An 18,218-nucleotide genomic window follows, 5' to 3' on the forward strand; every position below is an offset into this window, starting at 1 on the left:
AACTCCTTAGAAAATCCTTTTCACTCTTGACAAAGCCTAGCTCCCAAGACTTGATGCAAAATCATATTCTGGTAATTAAAAAAAATAAATGAACAAATGACTTTTTCTTTCTCTTTGCATTCCCATCTCAACAGCCCTGTAGATAATATTTCAGGCTGACTTGAGAGAAAGGCTTAGAAATGTGAAAAAAGGAAATAAAAGGAAATAATTTTTTCTTTTAAATGACGCTGATACAAATCTGAACCATGAACTGGATCAGGCTCTGTGCTTGTCTGTGGAGTTAAAAAGATGAAAAAGATATGACCCCAGCATACAGAATGCTCTTTCTGGTGGAGATTTATGTAAATGGATAATTATAACATGGAATGAAAATGCACAGATAGACTCAACACTCAGACATTCCCGGGCTCCCGAATTCCTCCTTCCTCTGCTTTATTTTGTGATGTCCTGAACACTGGCTGGGCAGTGAAAAATCCAAAGTTAAGACTTCTTATTTGGGCTCAGTTATTTGGCACATAGTTTATTAGGGACAGTCAAGAGAACACATCCAAACATTTCCAAACATACACTCTGGGAAGCAGTGGCCTCGTGGCACCCAAGGTGAAGAGCTGATAGGGGTGGCAAGAAATGATTCTTTTTCTAATGGAAGAGTTTCAAAAAGATACTAAAAATCTGTTGCTATGTAACATTTAGAAAAAAATAAGTTGTGCATGAATCCGAATCTACACCTCCTAGAATGAACAATAGGTACAGATTTAGTAGCTTTCGTAGCAAAATTGATCTGGAAAGTTGGTGAAAATGGATACCAAAACATCAGATGGGAAAGCACATTGCAAAATAGCTTTATAATCTTAAGCACGAAAGGATGATACCGTCTCCATTAAATATGATGGATCAAAACTATTTTCTAATCTCTTATGTAATTTTTACCAAACATTATGTTGCTGCAATAATAATGATTCAAATAAAAATGGAAATATCCAATCAATTAGATAATCTTGGCTGACTGAGTACTGAATCAGAATCTCACACAAACAGAGTATTTTCCCCTGCAAATAAGTAACTCCTGGGGGGTGTGTGCTCTGGGGTTTGTGAAGCCAGGATTGTTTGTGTGAATCAAGTAACTCCTTCTAACTGCATTGTTTTTTAGACGCTCTGCTATCCAAAAATCGTGTTTGACCTTGTGGGGATTTTTTTGTAAATGGTCCACAGGAATTAAATATATTAATAAGTTCACTTGGTTCTAAATATTAGTAGCATAATCGTGTAAAGCCTAAATCCTTCCAGTTATGATGTACACAGCTACTTGGTCCAAGCTTTAAGCAAAAGGAAAGGAGCTCTTCAGCAATGCACAGTGGGAATGAGGGCTTGTTTTATAAGTTCATTGCCAATAATTTTATAAGGTTAATGATGCTGCTTTGATAATGGATCCCCAGTATCAATCCTTCTAAGTATGACTTTATCATGTGTGGAGAGACTTGTCAGTCATAAAAATCAGGAATTTTTTAAATCAAACATGTATACATTATTTCAAAATATGAACTTACTGAAGAGTTGGATTGGATGTCCTGGAATTGATGTCTAAGCCTATTCCAAGTGTTACATGCTGAGAGTGTGTTTCTCTCTGGGTTCTGACCATCAGTTAATCATTCCCATAAAATGTGAACTGAAAGGTAAATCCGCTCTAAAAGTTGAAGGCTGAAATGCAGATACCTGGCACCCGATGTTCCCCAACACTCCATTTAATAATCCTCCTGCTTCATGGTTACTAGATTGCCCATCAATCAATCAGCAAAGAAGAACGTGTAAACTGGGCAGGTGGATGAACCTGGACCAGGTGTATTTAGGCACAATTTACTGTCTGTCTGCTTCTCTTGTTTGGAGGGGACTGAGTGGGCGTGCCATGGGGGCCATGCCATGGGGAGGAAGGGCAGCAGGTTTCTGGAAGTGCCTGGGGCTGGAGAAAAACATGAAACTGGGTCGCACCAGCAAGTTGTATTCTTGTGACAGCAAGTTTTTGATACTAGTAACTATTCGACCTCTGAAATCTCTAAATCTTAGGTAAGATCTGAGTGATCAACAAGTTTGGGGTCCCCAGCAAATTGGGGGAGACTAATTTCCTCTGCTTTAACCCTTCCCTTTTCAGATCCATCATAAGTTCTATGTGCAGGTATATTACTCCCAAGCCCCCATCACTCTCCTCTGTACTTTCTCTCTCCTACACACACACACACACACACACACACACACACACACACACACACACACACACACACACACACACACACACAGATACACACACACACAGCAGAACACGCTCAAGAAACCCAATCTGGGCCATCTTGACTAATTGTGTCTTGTCTACTTTCTGTAGTAATCTTTTTAGGGGAAACATTTGAGCTGTTTTAGAAATGAGACAGGGCTTTTTGGGTTCTGTGTGGCTGCCATCTTCTCCTGCCTTTCATCAAGGAGGCCAAACCCTGAGAACTGCTGTTTTGGCATCAAGAATCACAAGAACTGTGTTGAGACATGGGTGAACCATCAGGAAAACTCTTCACCAGGCTGGGAGGGAGGCGGAGCTGGCCGCTTCTGAGGAGGGACTGACTAGGTGGGGGCAACCCGCCGCAGAGGACCCCTGGGGCACCAGATACCCTGTACCCCAAAAACGCTCCTTAAAGGCAGGACCGTAGAGACAAAGGAATAGAAACCCGGGAACAGTGACCCAGAGTGACTGAATCATAAGAATGAAAGTAACCAGGAGCCTGTTTTCTGTTTCCCCTAAAGCCAACCAGCAAAGGTTGCCCTTCGGCTGTATCAGCAGAAAGACTGATCTGAAGAAACATGCCCCCTGTCTGGCGAGCCTCCTTTGGCATTTGAGACTCTGGTATCCACAGTCTTGGAACAAAGAAGTTTCATTTTTCAAGAGCTGGCTGGGAATTTTAGAGAAGGAGAATTCCTCTTGAGTTTCACACGTTCGAGAGATTAGAAGAAGGGTGGGGTACGAGTGTGCTGACATATTCTACTCTTACTCCCTGATTTCTTGGAAAACACCATGTTGTCACTGATTCCTAGGGCTTCAGAGCTATCCAGGTGCGGCTGCTCCAGTGAATGGGCTGTCCCCAAGCTGGTATCTGGGCAACCCTCTCTTTAGTTCAGTACAAACCAAAGCACATGACACAGTCAGTGAGGAAGGGCTGACCGCTGTAGCATACCCACATCACCAAAGTTAGGGGCAACAAGAACAGTCTGTTCCTGTGGGGTCCCGGCTTTCGCTTGTAGTTTCTTGTTTGCTTCTGATCTTCTCCTCCTGACTGCCTGCCGTGTGTGCCTTGAGTTCCATATCAGATCCAGAGACAGAGCCTTAAAGAGATGACTTAACCAAAACCCACGTTTGCTTAAGCCAATTCTGTTATATGTCTATTTAATTTGGTTAAATCCGAGGCAGTGAATCGCCAAGATACTGCAGCCTTTGATCGCTGTTGCACAGCATGGTAGGAGCACTAGATTTAGGGGAGAAAATGAATTTTGATACTTACCATTTATCACGTACATGGCTTTGACAAGCCACGTAACTTCTGTTTCTTCATGAATGGAGTGGAGCTCAGAGGTTTGTGGGGATTAAATTGGATAGAGGTATTTATGGTGCTTTCAAACTATAGTGCCGTAGCATTGTTAAGGGATTAGGTCCTGTATTAGTCAGAATAACTGATGTTAGCTGATGTAACAAACAAACCCTAAACCAGGGGTTTAAGAAAGTAAAGGTCTATTTCTTGCTCATGACAGTGCCCAATGCAGGTTGGTGGGATGGGAAGTAGGTGGGTGGACTTTGCTGCTAGCTGTCGTGTAACGACCCAGGCTCCTTCCTTTACGTTGCTCTACCTTCTTCTAATGCCTTGTCCTCAACCAAGGAAAGAGGTAAAATATGGGGAAACGTATCTGCTCTTAACTGCCTTGGCTGGAAAGAGACTCACACACCAGGGGGTTGGAAGCAGCATTCTGGCTGTGCCCATGAAGAAGAGGACAGCGTAGATATTGGTGAACGCTAGAATTCCCTACTACAGAGCCTGACAGGGTTAATGATTGTATCCCTCCATGGAGAAATTATTTCATGCTTATTACGCTCTGTTTAAAGTCAAATGCCATTAGGAAAGACACACTCTCTTTGACCATCGCCGTCAGAGATCAAGTTGAACAAGCTGCTTTGAATGTTCAATAAATACATTCAATCTTTCAATGCAAATTTTAGGCAACGGATCATAAAGAAAGAAGTTTATTTTGGAGCTGCTGAATAAAATAGAAAAAAAGAAGAAGAACCCCCTGATTGAAAGATGGCCATCAGTATTTATGTATGTCAATCACATAGCCAGGTCCTTTGCTTCCTCTTACACTTAGGATTGACTAGTATGCCAGTGCACGTCAGTCACGGCCGACGCTAAAACTGCTCAGTGGCTAAGGTTTGCTATTTCCTATTCATGCTTTATGTCAAACACAGTTGCAGAGGGCTCTGCTGATCTTCATCACTCATGGGGCCAGCACCCCTCTCTACACGTGCTCCTATAATCACGCGGGCAGGAGAAGAGGACAGAAGCTCTTAAAGTTTCTCCCTGGAAGAAGCAGACCTCACTTCTGCTCGCATTTCATTAGCCGAAAAGTTCGTGTGACCACGCCAACCTTCAAAGGAAGCAGAACATGACCCAGTAGGAAGGATGCATTGGTACCTGGGTCAATGGTTTTCGCTCACACCCTCTCTGTCTCTTATTCCTTGTTGGGAGGAAAAGCAAGTGAATGAAGACAGGGTGAATGGAGAGACAAACAGAAATATTTTGTCTAGTGATCTGGAGGCATTTCAAACTATGTTGATAGAAAAACATAATCTGCATCATCAAACAGAACTTACAAATGATGTTGAAGTCGTGTTGCCCTTGAATCCAGAGCCAAAGCTGTATACAACCCTAAAGTTTTTGTTTGTTTGTTTTTTGTTTTTACGTGGGCCTCTCACTGTTGTGGCCTCTCCCGTTGCGGAGCACAGGCTCCAGACGCGCAGGCTTAGCGGCCATGGCTCACGGGCCCAGCCGCTCCGCGGCGTGTGGGATCTTCCCGGACAGGGGCACGAACCGGCATCCCCTACCTCGGCAGGCGGACTCTCAACCACTGCGCCACCAGGGAAGCCCAACCCTAACGTTATTTTAAACAACAACATGGATGAACCTCAGAAGATGTATGCTAAGCGAAAGAAGCTAGATGCAAAAGACCACATACTGCATGGCCCCATTGATATGAGATTTTAGAAAAGGCAAAACAATGGTGTCAGAAAGATTAGCGGCTGCTGAGGACTGGTGTGTGGGTGGAGAGGACTGACTGCAAAGGGACATGAGGACACTTCTTAAGGTGATGGAAATATTATATATCATGATTGTGCTGGTGGTACCATCACTATATGCATTTGTGAAACTTATCAGATTGTACTCTTAAAACTGACAAGTTGTATTGTGCTTAGATTGTATGTCAGTACAAAGCCAGTGCTTTAGAGACCTTATGGTGCATCATCTGTAAACTTTGTTTTAAACTTAGGTTTGTATTTGAACTGCGTGTTCTTGAAAACTTACACGAAGTGTTTTCTTGAGGATAAACATGTTATTCTCTTTGTTTCAATTAATACGACTATGGGGAATCTAGTAGTTCCTGACTGCACAAATGAAGAGTCCATGAAACCCTAATTGATCGCTCTGTCCAGTGCTTCCTTCTGAAATAAAATCATCCAAGCGGTTGTTGACATTGTTTTTATTCCTAGGCTGTCCCATTTGAAGTAGTGTAACTACAGCTGTGGACAGAACCAATAGACAAGAGAGCAGTGTCTCAGACGTTGGCAGAAGTCTGCGGGTTGGGCCTCAAGGTAGCCTGTGGCCTGAGGTATGATTTGGCTTCAGAGCTCTTCCTAAATACAGTGCTCCATATCAGAAAACAGAGCAAAATAAAAAACCAAAACCTCTTCCTCGCAGAGTATAAAATACACAGCACAAGTCCACAGGAAGAGCACAGATCCTCCAAGTTCCTTCTCCCAAACAGAGGCCTTTTCAACTTTTTATCAAGGCTATTGAGCCAGGATGATGAAAATTAGAGGAAGTGCAGGAAAGAAAAACGGAGACAAGAGGGGGTCCAAGGTGGACCGTGTTCTCTAGACTTGCCTTCTCTCCCAGCGGTAGCAGGCCCTGACTCCCCTTAACCGAGTTCTTCCCCCACGTGAGAACCTGCCTGCAGCTTAGCTCTGAGCAGGAGACCCCAACAGGAGCTGCAGGCAGAAACCATGGGAGAAAAGGCACCAGCTGTCACTAGCGGGGTGACCGTTGATGGTACGATAAGCCCATGCGGTAGAGTGAAGGAGGGATAAAGAGAGAGCAGAGAGGGATCAGAATAGGCTATCAGAGCAGAAGCAGAGGCAGCGGTAGACAGTTGAAGAACGATGGGCACCAGAGTTACTTTTATCCTACACAACGTCCAACTTTTGGTGGGACATGAGTGGGCAGCAGCTGCTGACTGATTTCCTGTGCTTTTCTCAATTCCCTGCACATCTATCTACCACGGTTTGCATCCTTTCTTCTTTACTCCAGCTCTTTTCCATCTGTGTCAGTTCTTCTGGTTTTACAAATCAACTGATATCTTTTTCTTCTCAAGTTCAGACCTCCCAGCTCTGTGGTTGGCCTCTCTTATGTGACACAAGTTAAAGGTCCTAATCTTTATTTTTGTGCCAAATCAGGTGACTGGTGGCCCAATGACAGCAATCTCCACCTTTGCACTTACTGTTAGTACCTCTCCCTCGTCAATTGATTGCATTTATTTGTGCATCTCTTGAACTCTGCTTGAAGGTGAAGATCACTTCTTACATCTTTTTACCCAAACAGCGCTGTAAATTTGACATAATAGGTGTGAAATACAGAACTGTTGCTTTTATTTAATTTTTCTTGGAGTAACAAAGATCTGGAATTCTCTGGCAAATCAGTTTGTCTAGAAACCAGTGGTATCTCTAGGTTTCCCTAGAAAATATCAGTACCACTATACTTAAGCTATTTTATATGGTGATCTTTAATATTTCAACAAATTCCCACCTAACTCTATGCTAGAGACCCCAGGGTCCTTCCAGATACTTCCAAGAAGGTCCAGAATTTAACAAATAAGATTAGTTTTAATTTATTGAAGATTAGAACAAGATGGAATCTTAAAGATGAGCACATTCAACTCTTTAATATCACGAAGGAGAAAACTGCATCCCTGGGATTTCACTGACTTTGCCTAAAACCCTACAGCCAGTTAATGGCCGAAATGAGTCTTAAACCAAGATTTACTAATGTTTATTCTTTTCTGTTTATCATGACAGGAGGCCTCTTCTCTACTTAATTTTTAAAATAAAATAAATGCGTGGAAATTTTAACAGGAGTGGGGAGTCTTACTGAAAAACCAGTGACAACTTGGTACAGGGGTTTTCAGGTAGGATTTTCTTCAGCATCACTGGTGGGCTTTGTAAAAGAGACTGATTCCCAAGTCCCCCTTCAATCAGCAGGATAAAAACTCTCAAGGTAGACCCAGAAATGTGTACTATAAGAATAGTTATTATTGATTCTGATGAACCTCAGTTAAGAGCCACTGAAAGTAGGAGAAACTGGACTTTGATTTCAATGGCTCTGAAATGGAATCTGAGAGATTCTACTTGCTGTGTGATCTTGAGCCAGTTGCCTAACCTCTCTGAGCTTCACGTTTCTCATCTGTAAAAAAGGAGATGACAATGGTAGCTCTATAGAGTTAATGACATGAAACACTTAGCACAGTTCCTAGCACAAAATACATACTGTTTTTACACGGCATCTTGGAAATTCTCATATTCTTCTCTAAGAAGAGATCACATTTGCCCTAGTAGTTGAAGGCATGGGTTCCAAGATCAGAGAAACCTGAGTTCCAAGCCCACCTCTGCCATTTAATGTTTATATAGCTTTGGAAAAATTACTCAAATTGTCTATGTCTGAGTGTTTTCTTCTGCATGGGTTAACAATAGCATAGTGGTTGGCACATGCCAAAAAAAACACCCTTATATTATTATTACCATTATTATTACTATTATTACCACTCTATTCTGACACCTAATATACAGATTTTACCAGCTGAAGGCTCTTCATTTTATTGTGACTAAATGGGACTAGCTATTCAGGTGCTGAATAAGACACCGTAAGATGGCATAAATCCACCATTAGAAGCTGTTTTACGGTGCACTTATATTTTTATTGACATAATTTACATACAATTGAATGTGCAGGTATTCACTGTACAGATAAATTAGTTCTGAAAAATGCAAACACTCATTTAATTCACTTGTCTGTCAGGTATGGAACTATTGTTTTCACTCCAGAAAGTTCCCACACGCCCCTTCCCAGTCAAGCCCACCTCTCCGCCCGTGAAGAGACAGCTACCATCCGGATTTCTCTCATGTTGGAGTAGCCTGACGTTTCTGGAATATTTTCCGTCATGTTTTCAAAATCTTCCGCTTTGTTGCCTGTATCGATAGTTTACTCCTGAATACACTTTGTTATTGTAGTATCGTTAATTTACAATGTTGTGTTCATTTCTGCTGTACAGCTGAATACACTTTTAATTATTTAATAGGTGAAAGATTACTTCACTCGCTGCACTCATTCTGTAAGTCCTATACCAGAGAAATAACTTACATGATCAACTTTTAAAAAAGAAGTAGTAAGGATTATAGACACAACATTGCTGATGCAGAACTCTTTTAACAGCTGGTGGCAGGAATAAAACCGAAACATGATAACTATAAAATCTGGATTCGGCCATTTTGTCACCTCCGTGGGGAAAAGGTAGACCAGTCCTGGCTTGAGAGCTTTACTCCGGTCTGATGTTTTCGTGGAGAGATCTGAACATTAAAATGGGGCACTGCCAGGGTCACAAAATGCCTTCAAAGTGTTTTCAAAGTTAGGAGGCACCACGTTTGAAAAATTCCCTAGAGCAGCCATGTCCAATGTGCATGGTTCCACAGGCACAACCGGAAAGCAGTGTATTAGGTCTTCCACATTTATCTAAAAATAAGAAAGATGTTGAGCTTTACTAACACGTATGATGTGGATTGCCACGGCTCCTTGTGTCCATGGTGAGAAGTCAGGTGAGGGAGGAAGACGAGGTCCACCAGCATCCTCCTGGCGCTCTTAGCACTTTTCAGTGTATGGCATTTACGTGAGCCCTTGTGGAAAGGACTTAAGGATGATATCATCTAGTTTTTTGTTTTGTTTTGTTTTGTTTTTGCAGTACGCGGGCCTCTCACTGTTGTGGCCTCTCCCGTTGCGGAGCACAGGCTCCGGACGCGCAGGCTCAGCGGCCATGGCTCACAGGCCCAGCCGCTCCGCGCCATGTGGGATCTTCCCGGACCGGGGCACGAACCCGCGTCCCCTGCATCGGCAGGCGGACTCTCAACCACTGCGCCACCGGGGAAGCCCCATCTAGTTTTAATTAAATCAACCATCACAAAATATGGGCTTAAAATTAATCCTGCAAAGAGCTCACAATGAAAGATAACACGGTAAAGTAAGCACCAGCGAGGATGGCAGCATTGACCTTTCTCTTCCTGGGAAGTTCTTTGTCAACTGCACTGTGAACTTAAGACACTAATAGTCTCATCACCCCTGAGAAGCATTGGGCAGAAAACATTTGAAATTATCAAGAAGACTATTTGAAACAGGGACTCAATTTCATTATCATTAAAGATAAGCTTTGGCTGAGCTTATGCTGAGCCCGTCTGTTAACTCACGGTAACATGAAGCCATCATGGTTAGCGAGACATTTAAAAGTATTGCCGATTTTATCTTCATCTTTCAAGTGCTCTTTTTTTAGGACATTCTGGTTCTACTTTTGTATATGTTTTAATATATATACTATTTCGTATGTTAAGTAATTTCTGAATAAATATACATGTATTGGAGGTATTCAAATATTTTACCACAAGAATGAACCATCTAGTGTAATGCAACATGAAGCTACTTCTGTGTGTCCTCTCCACTGTGAAGTACTTTTTATCTCTGAATTACAAAGTGAAGAGCGATGAACTTAGGGATACGTGGGATCAAGTTCACTACGTTCTAATGACGTGTAGTCTGGTCTCACGAAGCTGCTTCGCCCCGTAGTTGTGCTTCTGGAATGTGGTCAGATGAAATGTATATTACATTTAAAGAATATAGTGCCTTCCAAAGTAATGCAAAACACCCTTTTTTTGGACTATTCTTCCAGAAATTTGCATATTCCCTTACTACCTGGATGTGTTGAACACTTACTACCAGGTTCCTTAATGTCCACAATCATGTAGGTTCACGCAACTATGTTTTGCTATTTTGAATCTTGAATTTATTCGACCCCCATGAGCTTGCTTACTGTTTGACTGGACTGTTTAATGAGTGGGAAGAGAAAAAAAAATAGAAAAGAGAGAAAGAGAAAAGTAGAAGCTTCTAAATATCAGAAGTGAAACTGGGATTCTTCTTAGGCAACTAATCGTAGTATCTGCTACCGTAATAATCCTCTGCTTTGTGTAGCGTTTTTCTTCCAAAGAATGTAAAACACTTTATAGACAGCTTGAGATCACGTGATGAAACCACATCCAAACCAGGAAGACGTTAGCTCCTGGTTAATTTTTATGGATAAATGCCTTTGGGACTTATACCTGAGGTCAGGGTTTAATTACTCATCTAAGAAATGAGAGGGGAATTTTGATGGGAAGAGGAAAAAATAAAAAAGAGAGAAATAGGACAGCAGAAAGAGCGATAGCAAACGTCACTGGTTATTTTCCAGTTAACTTTGTTTTCTTCTGTCACTTACCACCTCTGCGAAATTTAATTGGTTTTCATCAGGTGGTGGCCAGATCCCAGTTTGGTGATTACCTTCCGCCTGCTCAGAGTGTTCCTAGCAGTTTCAATTTTCTCTCTTTCTTAAGTTGCTTGTGCTGCTACTTGGTGGAACTGTGTTTATGTGAGGGACAAAGCATTTGCTGAGAAATATTTTTCGTGTGCCCACATTATAGACTAAACATTCCCAATACATGTGCTTGAGACCTTCTCATAAACATTCCTCAAATGTCCTTATTCTATAACGTGTAGATGAGCATATCCTTAAAAATACTTTCTAGTTTTGGCCATGAAATGATTTATTTCTACATAACAGATGCTTTTCTGATAAAGCTCCTTGACTCCATTTTTAGAAGGCAGCCCATGCTGGATTTAACTGCCCCTGTTGATATGCTGTTTCGTAGATCTAGTCTATTTTTTCTTGCGTTATATGTTTAGTCTACCTGATTAGTTTGCAATCTCTCAAGGACAGCAGCTGTGCTCATTGCTTCCTTTGGCGGTATTTACTCAGTGGAAGCATTTTCTCCACTACTGTGATCATAAGCTAGAGTTCCCCCACCCACCCCCAATTTTCAGGAGGCATGCGGAGCCTCGCGTACAGGGTCCATTTAGATGGCAGTGTAGAGCTTATGCTTATGATTTACTCATTCGTTCAACTAATATTTTTGATCTCCTACTACCTGCCAGAAGCTATTTTAAACTCAACAGTAAACAGACAAGAATTTCTGACCTCATGTGGCTGGCATTTCAGTGAGGGCAAAACAGATGATAAATAAAATAAACAGGGAAAATATTGAGTAAGTTAGCTAGTTCTAAATACCAAAAGGAATAAAACACCTAAAAGGTAGCATCTGGATATAGACCAAGAAAATGAGGGAGTAATCCATGGAACAATCTGGAAGGAAAACGGTCCCTGCAGGGGAGAGAAAGTGCACTAAGGCGGGAGCAGGAATAGTTTGTTCAAGGAAGAACAAAGAGGCCGTCAGGCAGTAGCAGAGTGAGCATCTGGGAAAGCAGTGGGAGGAGAACTCAGAAACGTACTGGGTCCAGCAGTGCAGGGGCTTGTGGGTTACTGAAGAGACCTTACTTTTACTCTGAGGAGAAGGAAAGCTATTTGTTTACTAGGGCTGCTGTACTAAGTCACCACAAACTGGGTGATTTAGGCAACAGAAATTGACTGTCTCACCATCCTGGAGGCTAGAAGTTCAAAATCAAGGTGTTGGCAGGGTCGATTCCTCCTGAGGGAGAATCTGGAGCAAGCCTCTCTCCTTGGCTTGTAGATGGCCGTCTTCATGTTCACATGACATTCTCCCTGTATTTGAGTCTGTGTCCAAATTTCCCTTTTTAATAAGGACACCGGTCGTGTTGGATTACGGCCCACCCTCATGACCTCATTTTAAGTTGGTAAAGACCCTATCTCCAAATAAGGTCATGCTCTGAATTACAAGAGTTGAGGATTTCAACATAAGAATTTTGGAGGGACACAGTTCAATCCATAACAGAAGCTACTGCAGGTCGTGGAGTACAGCAGTACAGGGGCTAACTCTACTTAAAAGAATCACTTGGGCTTCCCTGGTGGCTCAGTGGTTGAGAGTCCGCCTGCTGATGCGGGGGACACGGGTTCGTGCCCCGGTCTGGGAAGATCCCACATGCCGCGGAGCGGCTAGGCCTGCGAGCCATGGCCGCTGAGCCTGCACGTCCGGAGCCTGTGCTCCGCAATGGGAGAGGCCACAACAGTGAGAGGCCTGCGTACCGCAAAAAAAAAAAAAAAAAAAAAAAAAATTTCTACCTTAAAGGAAGAGATTAATATAAGGAAGTGAAAGGGTTTATATCAAAGTTGCAACATGTAGGAAACATCCAGTACACTCTTCCTGGATTACAGAAGCCAAGCCCCACCCACGTCAGTCTAATCATCTTCTAGGCTTTAAAGTTATCAGTCAATGTTTTCCAAAGGTGCTTTTCGGAACCTATGTAATTAAAAAGATTTTAAAGTAGCCATACTTTAAAGAAGCCCTGCTCTTCATCATGTCTTTGAAAAGTGAGGCAAGATCTTGGTGGTCTGAGCACTGTAGCTGTACAATAATCGAGCACAGTCCCAGTATGATAAAATAAGCAGGTCAGCCCCTTTAGGGGCCATAAGACGATGTGGCTTTTGTGAAACAAACCTGTATGTTTAACGAGAGGGCCTACATCAGTCTCTGCTACTGAAGATGTTTACTATTAGTGATTCTTGCTATGGAGGGACTAAATGTTTCCCCACTTCCCCAGCCCTAGGGAACAATTGCTCCATGTAAGTTACAACCAGTACATTTGTTGGCTGAGCAGAAGAATGGAGTTTGGTGTTTTGGGAGAGGCACCGCAGGTATAGCTCAGTTATAGGAACGGCAGTGATACATCCTGAGGAGGGTGGGATTGAGCGCAGGCAGGAAGCATCTCTCTGAACCACAAGGATGGAGTCCTTCTCTAATGTTGACGTCATAAATGGTCAAGGATGGGCAGGGTCCCCAAAGTCAGCAGACTCATCCAAAATTAAACCATCCTAGGAAAACAATCAATCATTTTGTTTTTAAAAAATGACTCCAGAGAAGGTCATTACAATGGTGGCCAAGGTTGGGCTCCTAAGCAAAAGTAATTTTTCTTGCCTCTAACTTGGATGATTTTCTTTTCCTTTAAGATACCTTTTAAAAGTCATATATCATACCAATAACAAATCAACATTGACTTTTATAGGATGAGAGGCAGATTCATGGATTTTAGTTTTACATAGACATTTACTTTTCAGATAATTTGAAACTTGAGAATTTAACAAATTAGCTCATTTCATCTAAGAACTAATGGTCTTTCTCTGAGTCATTCACAACTGAGGGATTAAAGAAAACATCTTCTTGGTATATTAGTCACGGAGGGGCCTTGACTTAGCTTGGAGAATGTTTATGGGAATGATAAGTAGTTTTTCAGTTTCAGATTTCTAGTGTGCTCATTTCCTTTTATGAGTAAACCAGTCATGAGTTTGGAAAGATGAGCATCAACATGAATGCAACTTACTGATTTGGTGGTTATTTGAACAAGAATCTATGTAATTCAGCAGATATCAGGAGCCTTACATGAAGTTCTAACAGTTTATGTGAACTTTAGTCATGAAAACATCTATAATATGGGTAATGAAATACCGGGAAAACTATTTGGAGACAATTTTCCATGGATCTCTTGGGTTTCTGCAAGTCTTGTGAGTCGAGACGCTGACTGGCTTTGCTCTGGACTATCTTTTCCAGGATGCTTTTATATCAACAGCCTTGGAAGACAGACACTTCTCCTCCCAGAGCAAAGGGCAGGCTTGTTTATAACATTGGAGGATGGAGATAGTGTCTCCTTCCTGAGTAAGGATAGGCGTGCTTATTGCTCAGTATAATAAAGGTAGTACCTCCTTTGGAGCAAAGGGAAGGCATGATTACTGCCCATTATAAAAAAAAATCTGGGTTCCTTAAGCTCAGGGCTCCTCCCCTGTAATGCAAACCTCTGTGTGTGCAGGTGTCCCCTGTCCTTCTTTGTGTTTCCTGGGAGCATTGAGTCTCGGGGGAACAACAAGGAAATGCTGATATTCTTACTACCACTACTGCTGTGAGTCATAACGTCCTCTGTCTCTGATTTAGGCATCTCATGTCTTCTGCCAGCGTCTGGCAGACTGTGACAGGCTGACTCCTTAGCTTGCAAGTAGGGTAAAATCTCAGACCTGACACAGTTCTTTGGTTTTTGTTTTTTTATAAATTTATTTATTTAATTTATTTGGCTGCATTGGATCTTCATTGCTGTGCGTGGGCTTTCTCTAGTTGCAGCCAGCAGGGGCTACTCTTCATTGCGGTGCGCGGGCTTCTCATTGCAGTGGCTTCTCTTGTTGCAGAGCACAGGCTCTAGGCGCGCAGGCTTCGGTAGTTGTGGCTCACGGGCTCTAGAGTGCAGGCTCAGTAGTTGTGGCTCACGGGCTTAGTTGCTCCGCGGCGTGTGAGATCTCCCCAGACCAGGGCTCAAACCCGTATCCCCTGCAATGGCAGGCGGATTCTTAACCATTGCACCACCAGGGAAGCCCCCAACACAGTTTTGACAGTCACATTGATATGCATTGGAAAGGTATTGTGTGTGTGCGTGTGTGTGTGTGTGTGTGTGTGTGTGTGTGAGAGAGAGAGAGAGAGAGAGAGAGAGACTTTCCATGTAAATGAGTTGGTTTAGAATTTCTGATAAACTAGCAAAATAACTAAAAATTTTTAAAAGGCTGTCTCCACCACTGTTACATTTTAAAGCTGGTGGTTATCCCCTAGATTGTAGATTCTTAACAGGAAGGAACTATGCCTTCATTTCTGAAGTCACAGCTCCTTGCTCTGTGCCTGACGCATAGTAGGTATTCAGTAAGTATTTGTGGAACCAAAGTTAAATAAAGCACACCACTATAGAGTGTTCTTATATTGCACAGTCTCTTTTAATAAGTTCATCTGATAATTATTAAGCTTTACTCTTGAAAAGGGGTGTTACTAATATTTTGAGTATTAAATCATACAAATGTGCATTTTACTATAATTTTATCAAAAACTAGTTTTTCTTTAAAGGCTGGTTATCAAGCTGCTCTGCATTTTCTAATGTGTTCTGACTATATCCAGCCTCATGGAACAGAGCAGAGTTGGCGAGTTAAGATATTTTGCTTCTCATCATTGGACAAAATGAGGTTGAAAATCATTTTCAACCTCTGTGATCCTACGGTACTGATCTCCTATCTTTCTCCCATGAATCTAAAGAGTATTAATATTCATTTCAAAGTCATTCTCTTTGTAAGTCACATTTTCTGGGATTCCTTTTCTCTCTTTAGGAAGGCACACCTGTCTCTGCCTGGAGATGGAAAAATGTAAACAAAAAAATAACTCACCAGGAGGGAAAAGCGGTGCAAGTCCTAAGCCTATGGTTATTTGTGCATCTGGGGCTGGGATTCTCTCTCACAGTCTATTCCAGACAGTTTATCTGAGCCCAGGTGGGTCAGGCGTTCTTTGGGTCTGGGGCTGGGATGGAGTGCAAAGCTGGAGCTGAAGACTGGGAACTCTCCTTATAAAGTTCCCATTACCATCCTTGGAATAGAGCAAGGATTACTTTACTCTAAACGACTAGTATTAAAAATATTGCTGTGAATGAAAAATTCAGTTTAATGGTTGAAAACATGAGGCTTAGAGTTGGGCAGATCTCCTGTCTGGCCTGGGAATGAAACCCGCGCCCCAGAGCTGAGTGGGGGTGAAATGTCATCGTATCTGGCGTGGCCCCAGTGCTGTGACTGCCCTGTGGAGAAGGGTTCAGAAATCTTAATTATAGCAACTGCTATTTCACCTAGTATTTGTATGCCAGGTAGGCAGGCCAGAAAGAAACACATTTGCCTTTCCGTTGGCATGGGGTAGGGTGGGAACGGGGCGGAGGGTTGGGTCCGGTGAGGAACTGGGGCAGAAAACGAAATAGCAGGTGTGAATAGATCTCCTGTTAGAGAAGGTTCTGGCGAAGGTGATGTCTCTGCATCCGAAGGTCCTGGGTTTTTTTCTGTGTTTTTATTTTTGTCACAGGTGCTTGGGAGACAATAACTCTCATAAAGATTCATCACTCCACAGGTGTTTTGAATCAGAAAATAATGAAGAACAGGACCCAGTTTCTGGCCTCAGAATCTCCTACAGTCCATTCAAAGGTCTTTCATAAACGGTATCTTAAATAGGGATCGGGGCACTAATTCTATTAGAACTGAATATTTCTCTTCTTAGAAAAGTGCATTGTACCTTTTCTGGCTGAAATCTAACTTGAATGTGCCGCTGAACACTTTCTGCAACAAACTATGATGTAGAAAATCTGTCCCCAAATTCTGCGGAGGAACAAGGCATCACCTAGTGTGCAGAGACGGACTCGTCTGAACGAGGTTAATCTCCAGAGCTTGTTTAGTTCAAAATACTCTGTATTCGTTAATTCCTTGTCATTTGTGACACACAGAGAGAAAAAGCATGTGCACATCTGCGTGTGTGCATGTACCTGGGTGTGTGACACAGAAGAGGAAAACTGAAGGGGGAAACATGACCGAAGCTTGATGTTAAAAGGAACACTGAGTCAATGTTATTCTAGGCAGCACACACACATTTCAACTTAGAAACTGGCAAGTTGGTTGTATTTTTCAGATGCGCAAAGTGCATACTTTCAGAATGATGGAAGACTATTTCAGCATGATATTTAATAAGTCTTTTATATTGATGACAAAATGCCAGGCTCGACCAGACTGAGCCGAGCTACCACCATTCGATCTGGGGCAACCACTTTCTCAAGGGACCAAGACACTCCCTGGTGAGCCAGACCGCACTCCGGGGCAGAGACGTTTTATTTATTTTGTGGATGAAACGATATGGCATACGCCACGGGTCTACTTGATTTTCTGCCTGGTTTCACTGCCGACTATCTGGACCAACTTCACTATTCCTCTGTCAAAGAGCATCCCCAGCCAGCCAGCCCTCACAGCGCACGCCTGAGTCAGGAGCCAGCAACTCAGGTTTCAAAGTGACTTAGACAACTTACTGACGCCTTGGTCCCCAGTTTCCTATCTGTGAGACAGTTTTGCTTGCCCCGCTACATTTAAGAAGACATTGAGAGAGTTCTACAATGTCTCTGGGTCCATCTGAGCTCCTTCCAAGAATGACAACTGTTGGGGGCCGCTTTTAGGGTGGTTGCCTTCCCCAGACCACACTCCTCTGAGAACTGCCTCTCCCCCCAGCAGCCCTGGGCCCCAGCAGCTGGCTCGCTTGACGTGTTGCTGAGCTCCTGGCCAGAGTTAGTGGAACCAAGGGTGGACGAGAGGAGGTGCCCTCTAGGAAGCCGACCCTCAGAAATCTGGAAAGGGAACCTAGAACCTGGCTCATTTGGTTGGGAGCCGTGGCCGCTGAGCCTGCACGTCTGGAGCCTGTGCTCCGCAGCGGGAGAGGCCACAGAAGTGAGAGGCCCGCGTACCACACACACACACACACACACAAATCCCTTCACTAAACAAAACAACACACATCAGCTTCCTGCTTGTTCCTCGGCATCCTTGTCTGTTAGGGTTAAGTCCATTTATTCAACATTAACGTGAAACTGAGCAGAACTTGAAAGCAGAGCCCAGAACTGAGCCATTAGCAGAGTTTTATTTTTCTTAGCACGTTGAAAGATGACCCATCTCAAAGCATGTGCTGGGTTTTGACTCCTGTCCATACACAGGTGGACCCTGGCTCCATTCACCAGCTGCGGCCGCCCCACGTCACTAGGTCGTTCACAGCACAGTTGGCCCATTCCAGA

The 18,218-nt window shown here is 42.9% G+C and overlaps 1 protein-coding gene across 9 annotated transcripts in view; it reads left to right on the top strand.

Moving 5' to 3' along the window:
* Positions 1–18,218, top strand: part of COG6 (component of oligomeric golgi complex 6) — a 279,679-nt gene that overhangs the window by 252,574 nt on the left and 8,887 nt on the right. The gene's annotated exons all lie outside the window — the stretch shown is intronic.

Source organism: Globicephala melas, chromosome 18, assembly GCF_963455315.2.
Source record: "Globicephala melas chromosome 18, mGloMel1.2, whole genome shotgun sequence".
Taxonomy (NCBI): domain Eukaryota; kingdom Metazoa; phylum Chordata; class Mammalia; order Artiodactyla; family Delphinidae; genus Globicephala; species Globicephala melas.